This window comes from Colias philodice, chromosome 13, assembly GCF_061535455.1.
Source record: "Colias philodice isolate Cphi_HAF_F1 chromosome 13, ilColPhil1 Martin Lab GWU primary, whole genome shotgun sequence".
NCBI classification, from domain to species: Eukaryota; Metazoa; Arthropoda; class Insecta; order Lepidoptera; family Pieridae; genus Colias; species Colias philodice.
This window is the reverse complement of record NC_143098.1, coordinates 9,559,238-9,577,686: the sequence shown is the minus strand read 5'-3', so window position 1 is coordinate 9,577,686 and position 18,449 is coordinate 9,559,238. Positions and strand designations below refer to the sequence as shown.

General features: G+C 31.3%; 1 long non-coding RNA gene across 1 annotated transcript; it reads right to left on the bottom strand.

Moving 5' to 3' along the window:
* Positions 1–16,475: 16,475 nt before the first annotated feature.
* LOC149483602 (uncharacterized) lies at positions 16,476–18,230 on the bottom strand. The gene is made up of 2 exons (XR_016316538.1): positions 17,968–18,230; positions 16,476–17,783 (listed from the first exon to the last, which is right to left on the bottom strand). It is a non-coding gene; the product is annotated as an uncharacterized LOC149483602 (long non-coding RNA).
* Positions 18,231–18,449: the final 219 nt, after the last annotated feature.

The window sequence follows — 18,449 nt, the reverse complement described above, 5'->3', positions numbered from 1 at the left end:
ATCTAGTGTGAGAATGAAGAGAGGAATAATAACTAATGGAGGAAATCCCTGTCCCAAAGGACAGGTGTGGTACAAAATTAGATGCGTGTAAATTGTAAGTAGCTTTTCTTATTGACAATACTTTCAATATTGCAATCAAAATATTTCATAAACCTAACTTATATGTTTTTAGATAGTTACGTAAAAATAGTCAAATGCCAATAACTTTAGATTCGATTACGGAACATTATTTTCCATGACAGATTTTATTATTATTGCTTCGTTCGTTTAGTACTTTAGTTCTTTGATGGCTTAGTAAGAATTTAAGTGCCATGTTCTTTTTATATGAAGGTATTACAAATTTGATGTTCTATATATATATATATTCATTGGTGCGTTTCTTCTTCCAGGTACCAGAAAAAACAACAAGAGAACCTTAGCACCACCTCCGCGTATTCAAATAAATGCCGACCTTTAAGGTTTTTTTACACACAAATTTTTAAGATTGTGTCATGATTTATCATCGTCAAACGGAAGGTTTAGGTACTATGAATATGTTTATTATATTTATACAATTAATGCGACGATAAAAAAATATCTTCTGGAATATTGCTGCGCCCAGTGATCCAATGCCGATGAAATCTTTTCGTCTAGTCAATTACTTTGTTATTTTTTTATTTTATTATTTAAGTTATTTATTATAATCATAGACGGGTGATGAAGTAATCGGAAGTATTATAAGATTGTTTTTTCTTTACTTTGTGTAATGCTAGTTTGATACAAACGCTAAATGTATGTACTATTTAGATTTCTATAAATGCAAATGTGATTTGTTTACAAGATAGGGTAGACTGGGTACGGTTGAAACAATTTCGCTTATAACGACCATAACTTTGCTCTTTATAATCCGAGCGATGAAAAATATATGTTAAATAAAAGAGCATGTATCTGTCTACTAATAGGAGCTATGATTTTAGTTCCATGTGTATTATTTTTTATAGCAGATCAAATTAAAAAAATGAATCCGATTTGTTTCAACCGTCCCCATACCAGGGGCGGTTGAAACAGTGATTGGGGTCAGTTAAAAAATATGCGAATAATACAAAATATAGTATTAAAATATGTTTTATTGATTGTTTATTTTAAATCTAACAATAATTAAGTAACTCTATTACAATAAGGTCTGCTCTCTAAATATGGTGACATACAATCAAGACAGAAGTACCTACTCCTCATCTTCTGATGATATCTCCTCTTGTATTTTTTCTTTTTTGCTTCTTCGGTGTTACTTTTACATTTTCTTCCATCAAATTTCTTCCTTTTTCCTCTATCCAATCGCTTCTTCACTTACTGAGCTCTTGTTCGTTTCAATATTAATTCTTGCTCTTTTCTTATCTGATGTGTCAATAAGAAAAGTCCTTATCTGATGTGTCAATGTAAATAGTAGACTTCCTGAGTTTTCGCCCTCTATTATTATACCTTCTATTGTTATATCCTCTATTACATCCAATTCTTTTATTTTCTTGCTCGCCAGAGTCATCTCGCATTCGAATTTACCTTAGAAGCGATTAATTGTGCTTCTTTGCCGCTTTTCGCAATGATCTCCGGTTTTCACTTCCTCATATGCGTCTTTGTACTTTGATAAGTCTATTTATCTTCCCGAAATCTCTCTTACACGTACTATCGGCATCTAAAAATACAAAAAAATAATTAAAACAATGTTTCAACCGTACCCAAAAAAAATGTTTCAACCGTCCCCAACTCCTACTTTAGGTAAAATACAGTTCTAGTAATTGTAACAACAATGATACACAAAAACTAGTCACAATGTCATATTCCACAAGATTCACTTCAAACAAAAACGCACACTTAATACTGTCACATAAATAGAAACGCCAATAATTGGAAAAATCTCCAAGCAAAAATACTTACTTTTGGTCATAAAAACATAATAGGGTCTTATAAAATCAGCTGAAGCGCGCGGAGATCGACGCAACATTGTGGTTCGTGTTTAGAACAGTTGTGCGCTTCATTTTCCCCTTGGACCCCTAACCCCCCCACCAACGGTTTGCGAGATATTCGTGTTGTTTCAACCGTCCTTTGTTTCAATCGTACCCAGTCTACCCTACCTAGTAATTATTGTTAATATTTAATTGGACCGCCTTCTTGGTACAGCGGTTGACGCGTGAGCGTAGAACCGAGGGGTCCTGGGTTCGATACCCGGTGGAGACGAAAAAAAAAAAAGTTTCGGTCTGGTAGGATACAGAAGGCTGATCACCTACTTGCCCCCAAAGAAAATCGATCAGTGAAACAGATGTATGCATAGAGCATCTGCCCCTTACCCCGCTAGGGGACACGGGACTTCACTTTTTAATATTGAATTGACTATGCTGTAATGGATTGTTAAGTTATTTATTATTTATTTTGTAATAAATAAGTAGCTAGGTAAAACTGTAGTAAAACTAAGTATAAAGTAATGAAAAGGCTATCATTTAAGTAAATAATATAATGTGTAAATATTACGGGGAAATTTCTAAGAAATTCCTACAAATGTGTAAATTATTTATTAATAGAATTAAGTATTGTGATATTAAATATAGGAAATCGGTATTAAATTGTTAATAGATAGAGTTGATAAGTTTTAACGATTCGCAAACAAATGTTATAGGTAGTAACAATACAACAATATTTATTTATTTGAAATAAAAATGTGAGTTTACTTTTTGTCTTTATTTATAAAACATTCCTAAAATATATAAGAGTAATTGTTGATTGCTATTGAAACCTATTTTATATCATGGACCAAGAGATAAATGTCTCTTATTACATGTTGCCCAAGCTTTGTGAAAAATGATCAATGTGAGATGACAGATTCATAAAAAAATATTCAAGTAATTAAATTATACATATCTACTACGCCTACTGGGCACAGTAATTAAAGCAAGTTTAATTATAATTCTCTTTATATTTGTCAATAAGCCTTAAATAAAAATGCAAATAAGGAATACAAACACATAACTACATTAAGGCCTTAATAGGGGCTAGTATATATAGTATATAATATAGTCTATATGCTTTCAAATGGTAAAGCATTTTAAAAATTGATAGAGCAGTTTTTGCGTTTAGCAACAAAAATGTTTTCTGCTGTTAATTTTTTGTTTTTGTATAGGTTAATATCATTGGTGAGGTAGAAAACGTTCGTTTTTAACAAGCTTTTAGAAGTTTCACATATAATATGTTTGTATGTAACCGACTCCTTTAGACTCGATAATGACCCACTTTAAACGGACAGATTTAATTGAAACTTTGTACACTTACCTTATTTTTTTTTTACCAAGGATCGTTGACAATAGAATAATTTCATGAGTTTAATCGTGTTTTTTGAAGTGAAACTTCTTTAGGCACGTTGAGAATAGAATTTCAAGGTCGCATCATGACAATACCTTCACGTCATGAAGTAAGGTGACAATTTACGTATCTTTGAATTTTGCTAAAGAAGTTTCACTTCTGACACGTGCGCTCGGCACACCAGCTCCTCCTTAATTATTAATGGTTAATTTTCAGGGTAAAGGGAATATGGAGACGTTCTGGCTGTGTTTTTCATTATAAATGATGTATTGGTGCAATTATTTTGTGCGTTAAATATAATTGAAAATGGGGTTACATATATTGTACAGTGTAATTATTAGTTTAAATATTATCACAAATACATAAATTGGTATTTATTTATTTAGATACATAGGCGATGCTGTACCTTGATCCAGGTATTATCTATATTCTATACTAATATTATAAAGAGGAAAATTTTGTAATTATGTATGTATGTATGGTTTTCACGCATAAACTACTGGACCGATTTCAAAAATTCTTTCACCATTAGAAAGTTGCATCTTCACTGAGCAACATAGGCTATATTGTATTTTGAAAAAAATTAGAGTTATAAATTTATAAAGAATAGAAAAAATTCGATCACAAGGCGGGACTCGAACCCGCATCCTTTCGCGCCATTCCGGGGCGGATGCCTGACCAATTCAGCCACTCGTGACCCGCCAGAGCAATCGAATTTATTCTATTCTTTCAGTTTTATGTGTCTAAGGACACACCATAAATTTTTTAACATTTGAATGCCATAAAACAATAAATATTAATTTCAACAAAAATTAGAGTTCTTTACCAGAAATGCAATAATGTAACCACAGACTAATAATAATATACTACGATGTAACCCAAGGTGTAAAAAATACCTCAATAAAACTTCTGTCATCGCGTGCGCTTCGGAATCTATTGAAGATAGAACAAAAAAATGTTCTACGGTATCATAGAATGGATCAATATCTACAAGAAAGTCCGCGATACCATATGTCCATCTTCAGTAGTTATTACTACAACAACTTTTTTACGTTTTCAAAGTAAATAGAAGTGCCGACAGTAATCAAACCATGTTATCCATACACATATATTAATCCTTATCCCATTAAATGATGTTTTATTATCTTCTTCTTAGTCGTGCACTCTTGACAGAGTGGTCGTGGTTATGGTGATGGTGCTCTATTCCTGTTAGATGTGGTCACTTCTTTGTTCGCTCCCTGTCCAACAATACGTCTCCATTTCTGACGATCGGTAGCATTACGAGCACATTCTACAAGGCTGGACTGGGTCGTTTTACCGATAAGGTCGGTCCAACGTGTAGGTGAGCGGCCCCGTGATCTTTTGCCCTCAATTTGTCCCTGCATTTTTTTTTATTATAGACTGTTTCAATACCAGCAAAATACTTTTTAAATGAAAACAAATTGCATATTCCATTCAAAAGATATACCTAACGAATTTTTAAAAGTGTCAATCTGGAGAAAATAGTAGGTATACTGTTCAATACAATGAGCAGGCCGCGCCGTAGTGCGGGAGGGGGTAAAGGTGATTTTCATGTGATTAAAAATTAAACCTATAGTCCAACCTATAGTAGACTTTTCACTGTCACGATATCACTATCTATGCGGGTGAAACCGCAGGGCATTGCTAGTGTTTTATAACAATAATTTTACATAAAAAAATACACTAGTGCCATTATATAAGGTATTAAAGTATAGTGAATCTTTCAGTTTCCACTCATTTTATAAGTTTGATTAAATAGGTTGTTTAATTGTTATATTAGTTTGAGAAAAAATAAGAAGGTAAATTATCTAAGAAGCAAAATATAGAGCGCCTTCCTTCCTTTGTAGAAAATCTTATTAAATACCTAGTATAATGAGGCTGTTTTAATTAAATAGAAGTCATTTGGCTTTATAAGGCATAAATTGATGCTTAAAATAGAAGCAAGCAAAAATCAAACAACAGAAGTTTTACGTAATATTATGTTTATCAATATTAATGAACATTTTCATTCAATACTCAAATTTAGCTATGTACGTACTTATATGGGCTTTCCCCAAAATACGTCATCAATCGTAGTATTACAACAGTACAAGTTCTAATATATGTCGCTATAAGTGACTCCTGCACAAGAGTCAACGCTGATTTAAATACCTACTCAAATCTCAATCAATTGAAATTTCGTTCATACTTCATTCAAGCGCCGGCTCTTGCACGATGAAGACGTGTATTCTGATATTGGTCGTGTGCGTCGCGATCGCACACACGCGGTATTTAGATTCTGTTAATTCTGGGTCCAGAGCGATTTTCGTGGACCATAATGTTAGTGCAAGTGTACGACTATCTAGTTTGAGAATGAAGAGAGCAATAATAACTAATGGAGGAAATCCCTGTCCCAAAGGACAGGTGTGGTACAAAATTAGATGCGTGTAAATTGTAAGTAGTTTTTCTTATTGACAATACTTTCAATATTGCAATCAAAATATTTCATAAACCTAACTTATATGTTTTTAGATAGTTACGTAAAAATATTCAAATGCCAATAACTTTAGATTCGATTATGGAACATTGTTTTCCATGACAGATTTTATTATTATTGCTTCGTTCGTTTAGTTCTTTGATGGCTTAGTAAGAATTTAAGTGTCATGTTCTTTTTATATGAAGGTATTACAAATTTGATGTTCTATATATATATTCATTGGTGCCTTTCTTCTTCCAGGTACCAGAAAAAACAACAAGAGAACCTTAGCACCACCTCCGCGTATTCAAATAAATCCCGACCTTTAAGGTTTTTTTACACACAAATTTTTAAGATTGTGTCATGATTTATCATCGTCAAACGGAAGGTTTAGGTACTATGAATATGTTTATTATATTTATACAATTAATGCGACGATAAAAAAATATCTTCTGGAATATTGCTGCGCCCAGGTATCCAATGCCGATGAAATCTTTTCGTCTAGTCAATTACTTTGTAACTTATTTATTTTATTATTTAATTTATTTATTATAATCATAGACGGGTGATGAAGTAATCGGAAGAATTATTATAAGATTGTTTTTTCTTTACTTTGTGTAAGGCTAGTTTGATACAAACGCTAAATGTATGTACTATTTAGATTTCTATAAATGCAAATGTGATTTGTTTACAAGATACTTACTAATTATTGTTACTTAATATTTAATTGACTGTGCATTAATGCATTATTATTATTATATTATATTATATATTATTTTGTAATAAATAAGTAGCTAGGTAAAACTGTAGTAAAACTAAGTATTCGTATATAGTGATGAAAATGCTTGATTATTATTTAAGTAAATAATATAATGTGTAAATATTACGGGGGAATTTCTAAGAAATTCCTACAAGTGTGTAAATTATTTATGAATAGAATTAAGTATTGTGATATTAAATATAGGAAATCGGTATTAAATTGTTAATAGATATAGTTGATAAGTTTTAACGATTAATAAACAAATGTTATAGGTAGAAACCATACAAAAATAATTATTTATTTATTTGAAATAAAAATATTTGAATTTACTTTTTTGTCTTTATTTCTAATGCCTACATTCCTATAATATTTATTATAATAGTAATTAATGTAAGTTTTTGTAGTAATTGGCATTGCTATTGGTACTTATTTACATCATGGACAAAGTGATAAATAACTCATAAATTCATAATACATGCTGCCTAAGCCCTGTGAAATATGAGCAATATGAGATGACAGATTCATCTTCAGAGTCCTCTTTATATGTACCAAATTTGGTTTGTTTAAGTTAAATAGTTTTCGAGTTATAAGGGGGTGAAAAGTGGCTCCAAATGGTTCGTGTAAAATTACACACGGCTGCTGCTCGCCAGTTCTCTTCGCTTGAACTTGGCTTGACACGCTGCCGCGTGTCTAGATATTATTTATTCATAGAATTGCATAATATGGTTTTTTAAATTTTACAAATAGGTACAATAATAATGAATTGGAGCATAATATAGATCACATTATGTTAGATTATTATTTATTAGATACTTATCTACTATTGAAATAATTACATATGCAAATTGAATATTGTTACAAAGTGCGAAAGTAAGTGACGTTAGATAGATGTACCTATCACCTATGTATGTTTGTAACTCTTTCACGAAAAAGCAACTGTAGAGTTTTGGATGAAACTTTACAGTAATATACGTTATACATCAGAATATCACAATATGTTCAATAGAAATACTTGATTCTTCCCTGAAACCACATGGTATAGCTTGTCCTACTAAGATTATAAATGCGAAAGTTTGTGAGGATGTGTATGTGTGTGTTTGTTACTCTTTTGCGCAAATAATACTGAACCGATTACAACGAAATCAAGCACACATATACCTAGAGGGTAACTTGGATTAACACATAGGATACTGGATAGGTTTTATTCCGGAAATCCCACGGGGACGGGAACTATGCGGGTTTTTCTTTGAAAACGCGGGCAAAGCCGCGGGCGGAAAGCTAGTTATACGCATATAATTGCAATAAATTCCTATCTTTTTACCAGTTATACTAGTTTGACCACGAGCTGAATTCTTTCCTCGTATTCTCCTGTATCTTATTTATTATGACACTGTACCGACGTCATCCCATACGTCGAATGTTATTTAATAAAATAACATTGCCCATTTAAGCGCATCACACTCGGTGAAGATACTATAAAATTTTATGTCAAGATTCTCTAATATAAAATATAAGGTTTAAAATCGAAGCAAGCAAAAATCAAACAACAGAAGTTTAACGTAATATGTTTATCAATATTAATGAATATTTTCATTCAATACTCAAATTTAGCTATGTACGTACTTATTTGGGCTTTCCTCAAAATACGTCATCAATCGTAGTATTACAACAGTACAAACCTAATATATGTCGCTATAAGTGACTCCTGCACATGAGTCAACGCTGATTTAAATTTACTCAATCAATTGAAATTTCGTTCATACTTCATTCAAGCGCCGGCTCTTGCACGATGAAGACGTGTATTCTAATATTGGTCGTGTGCGTTGCGATCGCACACACGCGGTATATAGATTCTGGTAATTCTGGGTCCAGTGCGATTTTCGTGGACCATAATGTTAGTGCAAGTATACGACTATCTAGTGTGAGAATGAAGAGAGGAATAATAACTAATGGAGGAAATCCCTGTCCCAAAGGACAGGTGTGGTACAAAATTAGATGCGTGTAAATTGTAAGTAGCTTTTCTTATTGACAATACTTTCAATATTGCAATCAAAATATTTCATAAACCTAACTTATGTGTTTTTAGATAGTTACGTAAAAATAGTCAAATGGCAATAACTTTAGATTCGATTACGGAACATTATTTTCCATGACAGATTTTATTATTATTGCTTCGTTCGTTTAGTACTTTAGTTCTTTGATGGCTTAGTAAGAATTTAAGTGCCATGTTCTTTTTATATGAAGGTATTACAAATTTGATGTTCTATATATATATATATATATATATTCATTGGTGCGTTTCTTCTTCCAGGTACCAGAAAAAACAACAAGAGAATCTTAGCACCACCTCCGCGTATTCAAATAAATCCCGACCTTTAAGGTTTTTTTACACACAAATTTTTAAGATTGTGTCATGATTTATCATCGTCAAACGGAAGGTTTAGGTACTATGAATATGTTTATTATATTTATACAATTAATGCGACGATAAAAAAATATCTTCTGGAATATTGCTGCGCCCAGTGATCCAATGCCGATGAAATCTTTTCGTCTAGTCAATTACTTTGTTATTTTTTTATTTTATTATTTAAGTTATTTATTATAATCATAGACGGGTGATGAAGTAATCGGAAGTATTATAAGATTGTTTTTTCTTTACTTTGTGTAATGCTAGTTTGATACAAACGCTAAATGTATGTACTATTTAGATTTCTATAAATGCAAATGTGATTTGTTTACAAGATACCTAGTAATTATTGTTAATATTTAATTGGACCGCCTTCTTGGTACAGCGGTTGACGCGTGAGCGTAGAACCGAGGGGTCCTGGGTTCGATACCCGGTGGAGACGAAAAAAAAAAAGTTTCGGTCTGGTAGGATACAGAAGGCTGATCACCTACTTGCCCCCAAAGAAAATCGATCAGTGAAACAGATGTATGCATAGAGCATCTGCCCCTTACCCCGCTAGGGGACACGGGACTTCACTTTTTAATATTGAATTGACTATGCTGTAATGGATTGTTAAGTTATTTATTATTTATTTTGTAATAAATAAGTAGCTAGGTAAAACTGTAGTAAAACTAAGTATAAAGTAATTAAAAGGCTATCATTTAAGTAAATAATATAATGTGTAAATATTACGGGGATATTTCTAAGAAATTCCTACAAGTGTGTAAATTATTTATTAATAGAATTAAGTATTGTGATATTAAATATAGGAAATCGGTATTAAATTGTTAATAGAAAGAGTTGATAAGTTTTAACGATTCCAAAACAAATGTTATAGGTAGTAATAATACAACAATATTTATTTATTTGAAATAAAAATATGTGAGTTTACTTTTTTGTCTTTATTTATAAAACATTCCTAAAATATATAAGAATAATTGGTGATTGCTATTGAAACCTATTTATATCATGGACCAAGTGATAAATGTCTTATAATACATGCTGCCCAAGCTTTGTGAAAAATGATCAATGTGAGATGACAGATTCATAAAAAAATATTCAAGTAATTAAATTATACATAATATTTTCTACTACGCCTACTGGGCACAGTAATAAAAAGCAAGTTTAATAATTATAATTCTCTTTATATTTGTCAATAAGCCTTAAATAAAAATGCAATTATGTATTCCTTATACAAACACATAACTACATTAACCTCTCAACCACCGAGCGGCCAGATCCGACCGCGACACAATAGATTTTCTATTGTGTCTGTGATTCCGGGGCCTGATGGATTAAACCAATATTGGTCTAATATTGGTGGACCAATATTGGTCCAATATTGGTGGACCAATATTGGTCCATGTTTAAACACAACATTTGTCTACTCATAGTTTGTTTCCACATCTCTTTCTAATCATAGTATGTTTCCGTTTGAGTGAGAAATGCCCTAGAGTCGATTCTGGTTGCTAAAATAATTATTACATATATCTATTGTCAGGTTCACAGATAGCCTAACACGTTCGTCACTTTACTTTTAACTTATCTGTTTTTGCACTAAAAACAATGCTGAAAGCTTTATAACCAAATTTTGCAATGATTGTAATAGTAATCCTTAAAAGCTGTATATTATGGAAAATAATGATATTTAAATAATAATTAATCATTGGTCCGATAATGCTCGCCATTATTCAAAATGTTCACTTGTCGATAACATAAAATCTTACGTTGACTTAAAGATCAATATGAGAATCTATATGTTACAATTATCTATACACACATTCAGGTATTAAGTAACTCAGTTTTGATACTTAACTATAGTAAACCTTCAACCAACCATTTCATATAAAAGGATTTTCGTCGTTTATTTTCTACATAATATCAAGCTTTCAAACTTCATAGTTACCTAGAAAATAAACGCAACAAATGATATACTAAAACCTTCCTCAAGAACCACTCTATCTATTAAAAAAAATCACTATCAAAATCTATAATTTACAAAGCAAGCGACTTTGTTCTATACTATGTTAATTTTCCTCTGAATAAGAATCCTGTTTTTCTTGAAAATCAAAACTCAAGCCCATGGTTTGGCACACACAGTTTTCATTCGTCGTACATACTACTGGAGCACCAACATTATTTTATTGATTATTTTAAAGCACCTACACGAAGTTAATGAATATTAAGTTTTTTTTTTCCGTAAATATTTTACGCACATAACTAGTGGAAGCCACCGTACGATAGTACGGTAATTCCCAATTTAAACTTATAAAATGTATTTCATGTCTATAGTTTTCATCGAGAGGAAACCACTCTCCTCTATTATTTGATTGTTATTGCTGCTTTGAGAATTTTTTAATTTTTCCTGTGGAAAATTGTCTATCTGCGTTTTATCTCTACATACGGCACAAAAAATTTTGTACCAAAATAATAAAACTTGAAGTAAATATTATAAAAGAGTATCTAATAAAGTTATATCTTTTCTTCTAACAAGTATCTTTCACAATTTATTGGATAAATATATTTTTTATACCTGTTGTTTTTAGTTATTTTCACAGTATAAGGCATTCCAATTCTTAAAAATTAAGAAAGAAAAATCTTGACCTATCATAACCACATTTAATAATATCGTTATATTGGTCCTAACATAGTCTTAAAATATGCATACGTTTAAGTGATTGAATAACATGCATGTACGGGCACGCTTTTGAATTTTCCTCAAAGATTTTATCCCCGTGCTACGCCAGATTACGTATTAGTAGTTTGTATTTGCATGTGTAGTGAGTCAATGATCGTATAAATATTTGAATGAATTGAGTTTTCATTCATTCACGTGTTGACTCTCGCACGATGAAGACTATTCTAATATTGGTCGTGTGTTTCGCGATCGCACACGCGCGGTATATAGATTCTTGGTCCAGTGCGATTCCCGTGGACAACGATGTTAGTGCAAGTGTACGACTGACCAGTGCTGTGAGAGTTAGGAGACAGATAATTAATAGTGGAAGCAATCCCTGCCCAAAAGGTTATACAAAGTACAAGATAATGTGCATTAGATTGTAATGTAAGTATAATTTACTCGAAAACCCCATTAAATTTTAAAGTACCTAAATTTTGTTTATTTAATTGAAATTTTCTTCCATGTTTGTTAAATTTTACCACGTTATATTTTGTGATCTAAAACTAATTTACAAAAAAGACGGGTTGCACTCCGGGAGTGATGGCAGAAGTGAAAACTTGATTATTATCGTTGAGCATGTTTGATATCCATCCGTCTTACGCTTTTTCCATCAGGTCACGTGTCCTGACGCGAGTTTAAGATTTTATACCCATTACAGAAAAAGTGCTCAACGCCGCTAAAGAAGTTTTCACTTCAAAAATAGTTTTAAACTTTAATTACTTATGGCAAAATAAATGTGATTCAAATTTTAATATTTTGAAGTCTGCATTATTATATTAGGGCTTTTACTTTTTTTTCAGAAACCACGAGCAACGCAAACCCTTCTAGTCAACTTATTTAATATGACGACGGTGATCAAACCTGAAGAAGTATTATTACAATAAGGAGAAATATTACAGTACTTATAAAGTATGCGCATACGGTGCCGAATGAAGCCTGCATACTTGTATAGTAAAAAATTCGTGAAAATGTCTATTTTTCACGTCGCTTCGGAGTGAAGATGCGTACATGAGCTAGTTCTAAATAATTAAAGTATTTGATAACTAACTTTCTTAGAAATTAATGTTATTCATTACAATAATGAAGAATTGTGATATTATATTTATGAATTATCTAGTTAATTTATTGTGTTATGTTAAGATGTTATAACTAACCTTAATACAAAACTACGTATTTATAAAATTAATTATTTCGTGGTAGATTTGAAATAAATATACAGTGAAACTGATTGGAGTATTTTTATTCTGAAATCCTTTATAATCTTATGGAGCTAAAGAGTTTCCTTATTTAACTAAATACGTAATGTTCATTCATACAGGAAAGTTATACTACACAATAAATATAGATAAATAATAAATAAAACCTTTATTTGAATTGATACATTAATTTGTCACATTAGATTGGGGTTCAGGCCCCCTTACTAGGTATAACCTGTATTAAGGGGACCTGTTCCTTCCCTAGGATTGATTGATGTAGCACCACTCAAATAATAGGACTGGAGTAGTCAGGAAAAAGTGCAAAAAAAGAAAAATATTACTTTTGAGAACAGACGAAGTTGCGTGGCACAGTTAGTAATATTACATTAGAGAATAAACTTATTATCTTTTCGTTGTTGACATCAGCAGGATACTCATCCGTTGGTATTTTGTCCGCACTTCATAAAAAAAAATAACTTGATTTCGATGAAATTTTTCTCAGTATAATTCCATTGATATTCAAGCTTGTTGTCTTCATTTTCGACTGGAAATCACAAAAAATAGTGGAAATAGATACAAGTAATAACTGTCCAAAATTTGTGATACGTAACTTTAGACAATATAACGCATTATTTTTCAAATAAGTACATATACAAATATAATTTTTCTATCAATGTGAAATCGTTAAATTGTAAAATGAGCATTCCATCATGAGATGGTTGGATTAGGTTCGACTTAAAAACTATACAGGCGTAGATAATAGCTTCGCAAAGTTGACCTTCGTCAACTTAACCAGCATTTGGGACGCATCATGACTGACGCAAGCATCAGAACGTTTGGGAAAAGTAAATCCTACTAATATTATACATACGAAAGTTTGTATGTTTGTTTGTTACACCTTTACGCAAATACTGATGAACCGAGTTTCATAAAATTTGGCAATCACATAGAGAGTAACTAACTCAGATTAAAATATAGGATAATTTTATCCTAAAAATTCCACGGGTACCAGAACTATGCGGGTTTTCCTTTGACTTCGCTAAGCTGCGGGCAAAAAACTAGTTCTAAATATAAATGAAAAATGGTTCAATAAATTGCATGCAAATGTAACGGTTCTTAAATTCGACAGCTTGCAATTTCAAGACTCAAGAGAGATTATTAACATCTTACAGCGTAACATATTATATCATTGAGCTTTTCGTTAAACTTGGACATTTCAGTTACCTCATGACATTCTCTTCTTATTATCCTGACGTTTATCAAAAATACTAGCTGTGCTTTGGTTTTACACGCATTGCTCCGCTCCCATTGATCTAAGCATGATGATATATTACAGCCTATAACCAGTAACTATTCTCTAATCTGTGCTATAACTATAGGCCCTATAGCCTTCATCGATAAATTAACATAATAATTCAATTTCAAATGTTCGTGTAAATACTTCTTTTGCTAAGCGTTTCAATCCATTTGTTGGTATATTTATTTATAATAAAATTAGCTCCAATTGTAATATTAAAAACTGTACTTCTAGAAAAGCAAAGATCATCGTAACTAATTACCTTAATTCTCTGAACTACGTATCAACAGAAAATCTTCTTGCATCATTATTTTAATTTTAATTTGAGTATAATCGGCACCTATATTTTTTCATATATTTTATTATATTTATTGTTATATAAACATTATCTATATATATATATATATATGTATAATATATAAATATATTTATTTATTTTATAAAATATTATGTTAATTGTATTATTTAGTATCTTCAGTATTTATTATCCTGTAGCTTATAAGTGATAAAATGCCTTTGTAGTTTGTACGTGTAAGATATAAGCGTTGATCATACCGAGGACATCTAATTTTGTTTTTTTGGTAAAACGTCTCAGTGCCCACGATACAGGCTTGCCTAGTGTGGGTACTATAGGTAATCCTTTTTTAATAAACCTAGATTAAGCCAATATGTGTAAAGTGTGCAACGTCAATCAAAGTGTATCTGTGTAAAAACATATGGTTTTTAAATAAATATATTTTCATTTTTTTTTTTTTTTTTCAATTTTTACAATCGGATCCGTAGCAGTATATTATGTTCTATGCCCGTGGTTCCTGTGAGTAGTGCGTTGAAGCAAACAAACTCTTCAGCTTTATAATATTAGTATAGATACGATATCTCAAAATATGGTATGTTATGTGTACATTATAAAAGACCAGGAACTGATTTATGATTTAAGTCTGAAATCTCTTTTTGTGGTATCTCTGTCTCTGCAGTGGAAACATAATATAGACTGATGATAATTTAAAATTAAAATATGGCCAAACCACGAAGTATTTACAACATATTCATGCGGACATTTAAGAATTTCGTTATTATGTAAAAATTTTAACTCCATAATTCCTTTTGGTCACCTTTTAGTCTATCACCTCCTCTGCATACGTCAACCCCATTTCAACCAGGCTTACGTGTTCCCGGAAAGAATGCGTATTGACGAACAAAACGCCAGTCAATGGTCACTTAAGTACTAGCATACAGTGTCATTTCATTCAGACAGGTGTCGACTCTTCCAGGATGAAGACTATTCTAATATTAGTCGTGTGCTTCGCGATCGCGCACACGCGGTATATAGAATCTGGGTCCAGTGCGATTCTGCCCGTGAACCATGATGCTAGTGCCAGTGTGAGACTGTCAAGTGCCGTGAGGACTAAGAGACAAATTATATTCAATGGAAATAAAAGGAACCGATGTCCACGCAATCAGATATTTTATAAAATTAAGTGCATCAAAGTTTAAAGTAAGTCTCCATGTTAAATTATGTATGTTTTTTATTACTGGTTTTGTACAATAAAGTGTAAAAATAAATAAATAAATAAGCATCACTATCTCAAGAGCTTTTCAAACAAAGTAATAATTAGATGGTAATCATTCGAATGTGTTGCAAATGTGATTTTTATAATTTTTTCGGAAATTCTTAATCCAATGTAATGCATATTATGTAAATGTTGTTTTTATATACCTAATAATTTATATTATGTTCTTCACGCCTTTAGGAGGCAAGGTTTTTATTTCAAGTTTGAATATAGATATTGATTTTTTTTTCAGAATAAATGAAATATGTGAACATCTCTTCTAGTCAGCTGTATTGTATTATTATGGAGATGAAGGCGAGGCAATTTAGTTTTTTTAGTTAATAATTGTATTAGAGTGATGTAACTCTTGGTATAAGTATTTTATGTACAATATTATATTTAATTTGCAATAACCAATCAGATATAATTGGAAGAGCAAACAAAGTAAGAAATAATGTTTCGTAAGTATAAAGCGAAGTACCTAAAGTGTGTATAAAATTGAGCAAAGAAAATAATTAAGAACGTTTAAATAAATATAAGTATATTTACAATAATATAAATTATACAATTTCATATTTACAATAATATAAATTTTATAAATACAATAATATATTTATAAAATTAATTAATAATTTAACTCTGTATTTATTGATTGTGATAAAAACATACTCTTATAACTATATGTATGTCTTGTTGTATGTATGTCATAAATAAAGTTAAGAATCAGTTTAAATGTCGTTTATTTCAAATAAACATATGTATAAATACATTTTTAAGATTAGTTTCTTAAGTTAAAATCACAAACACATGTTGTGGCTTTAGATACAATAATTTAATAGCTATAGGTAATAAAAATTGTACATTGTTACAGTTGTGTTACAGCTTTACTAATAATAATACGACAGTACTGTTTATTTGTTTGTATTTCTTCACGTCACAACTCGAAATTGGTTGTCTAATTGTGAGGATATAGGCTATTTTTTAAAACAGTGAAACTTCTCGTGATTCATTCCTATAGGAATTCCCTTTCTCCTCGTTTGGTTTGCGAAGCCAATTTATTATTATTTACATTTTACATTACTATCTCGAGAAACATCTCACTTAAATAAATACTATAAATTCAATCCTAAAATATTAATTAAATTAATAACATGCTATAAATATAAATTTATAAAGAATAGAAAAAATTCGGTCACGAGGTGGGACTCGAACCCGCATTCTTTCGCGCCATTCTTTCTATTCTCCATTTTTTCTATTCTTTATAAATTTATATTTATAAAGCATTTGAATGCCATAAAGCAAGAAGTATTAATTTTAATAACATGCTTCTTTTCCAAAATGCTCGTCCAATTAAAATAATCACGTACTTATTTTGAAATTAAAAACGTACAATATTGCTTTATATGCATTCATAAATTGCCATGATAAAAAATACATTCTATATAAAAAATTATGTCACATATGACAAAGCTTTCCCCCTATTAATGCGACAATTTTCGCAATAGGGGGAAAGTTTATGCGTTTAAAAAATTTAGGGGATGAAATAAGGGATTCATTTTATTTTTTAAACAACTACATAAATAAAAAAAAAGTAATCAAGTGAAGCCAGGCGTAAAAATGTGGCTTTTTACAAAACAATTTTGTATTAAAATATTACACATATTTACACATACTTATAACTACAAACTAAAATTCCGCCCGCGACTTCGTCCGCGTTTTCAAAGGAAAACCCGCATAGTTCCTGTTCCCGTGGGATTTCTGGGATAAAACCTATCCTATGTGTTAATGCAAGTTACCCTCTATATGTGTGCTAAATTTCATTGTAATCGGTTTAGTTGTAGGTATTTGCGTGAAAGAGTAACAAACACACACACACACACACACACATCTAAACAAACTTTCGCATTTATAATATTAGTAGGATTTAACCTATTGACACTTGCTTTATAAGCTCTTTTCTCCTTCTTTCATATTATTCTAATAATACTTCAATTGACTCCAAGTACTCTTCTTTAAACAGCCGATTATTCCTATTTCATTATTTAGTTATTCTGAAATAAAGAAATATAAAATTAACATATTGATTAACGCCAAACGTAAAATATAAAAGGACTTTCTGATGAATGTTTGATTTCAATAATTTTAAAGAAATATTCTATATTCTATAATTTTTATCAAATGGTATAACTGATAAGGTTATAGAGATGACAAGAATGATAAGTCATTGATACTTACTCAATATGAAGGCATATGAAATACACCCGTATGAAATTAGTGGGGCATTTCTTTACAATTGCTATGCTTCGTTTAGTCCTCACGGCACTGGAAAGTCGCACACTGGCACTAGCATCATGGTCCACGGTCAGAATCGCACTGGACCCAGAATCTATATACCGCGTGTGTGCGATCGCGAAGCACACGACCAATATTAGTATAGTCTTCATAGTGCGAGCGTCGACACTTGACTAAATGAAATGTCATATCACGCATGTATTTAAATGACCCGTAAATAAATTCCAAATAAGGCAAAGCTATGTATTATGGCTCCCGCACACGGGCCACCGGCCACAAAACGCCGCCACAGGCATATTTCCTGTACTTTTAATACATTTTATATGGACTCGCCGCACACGGTTGACGCCGGTGCGTGGCCGCCACACGATACACGCTTCTAACTTCTCGTGACAGCGCTTGTGGCTGTCGCGAGTGGCTCATGT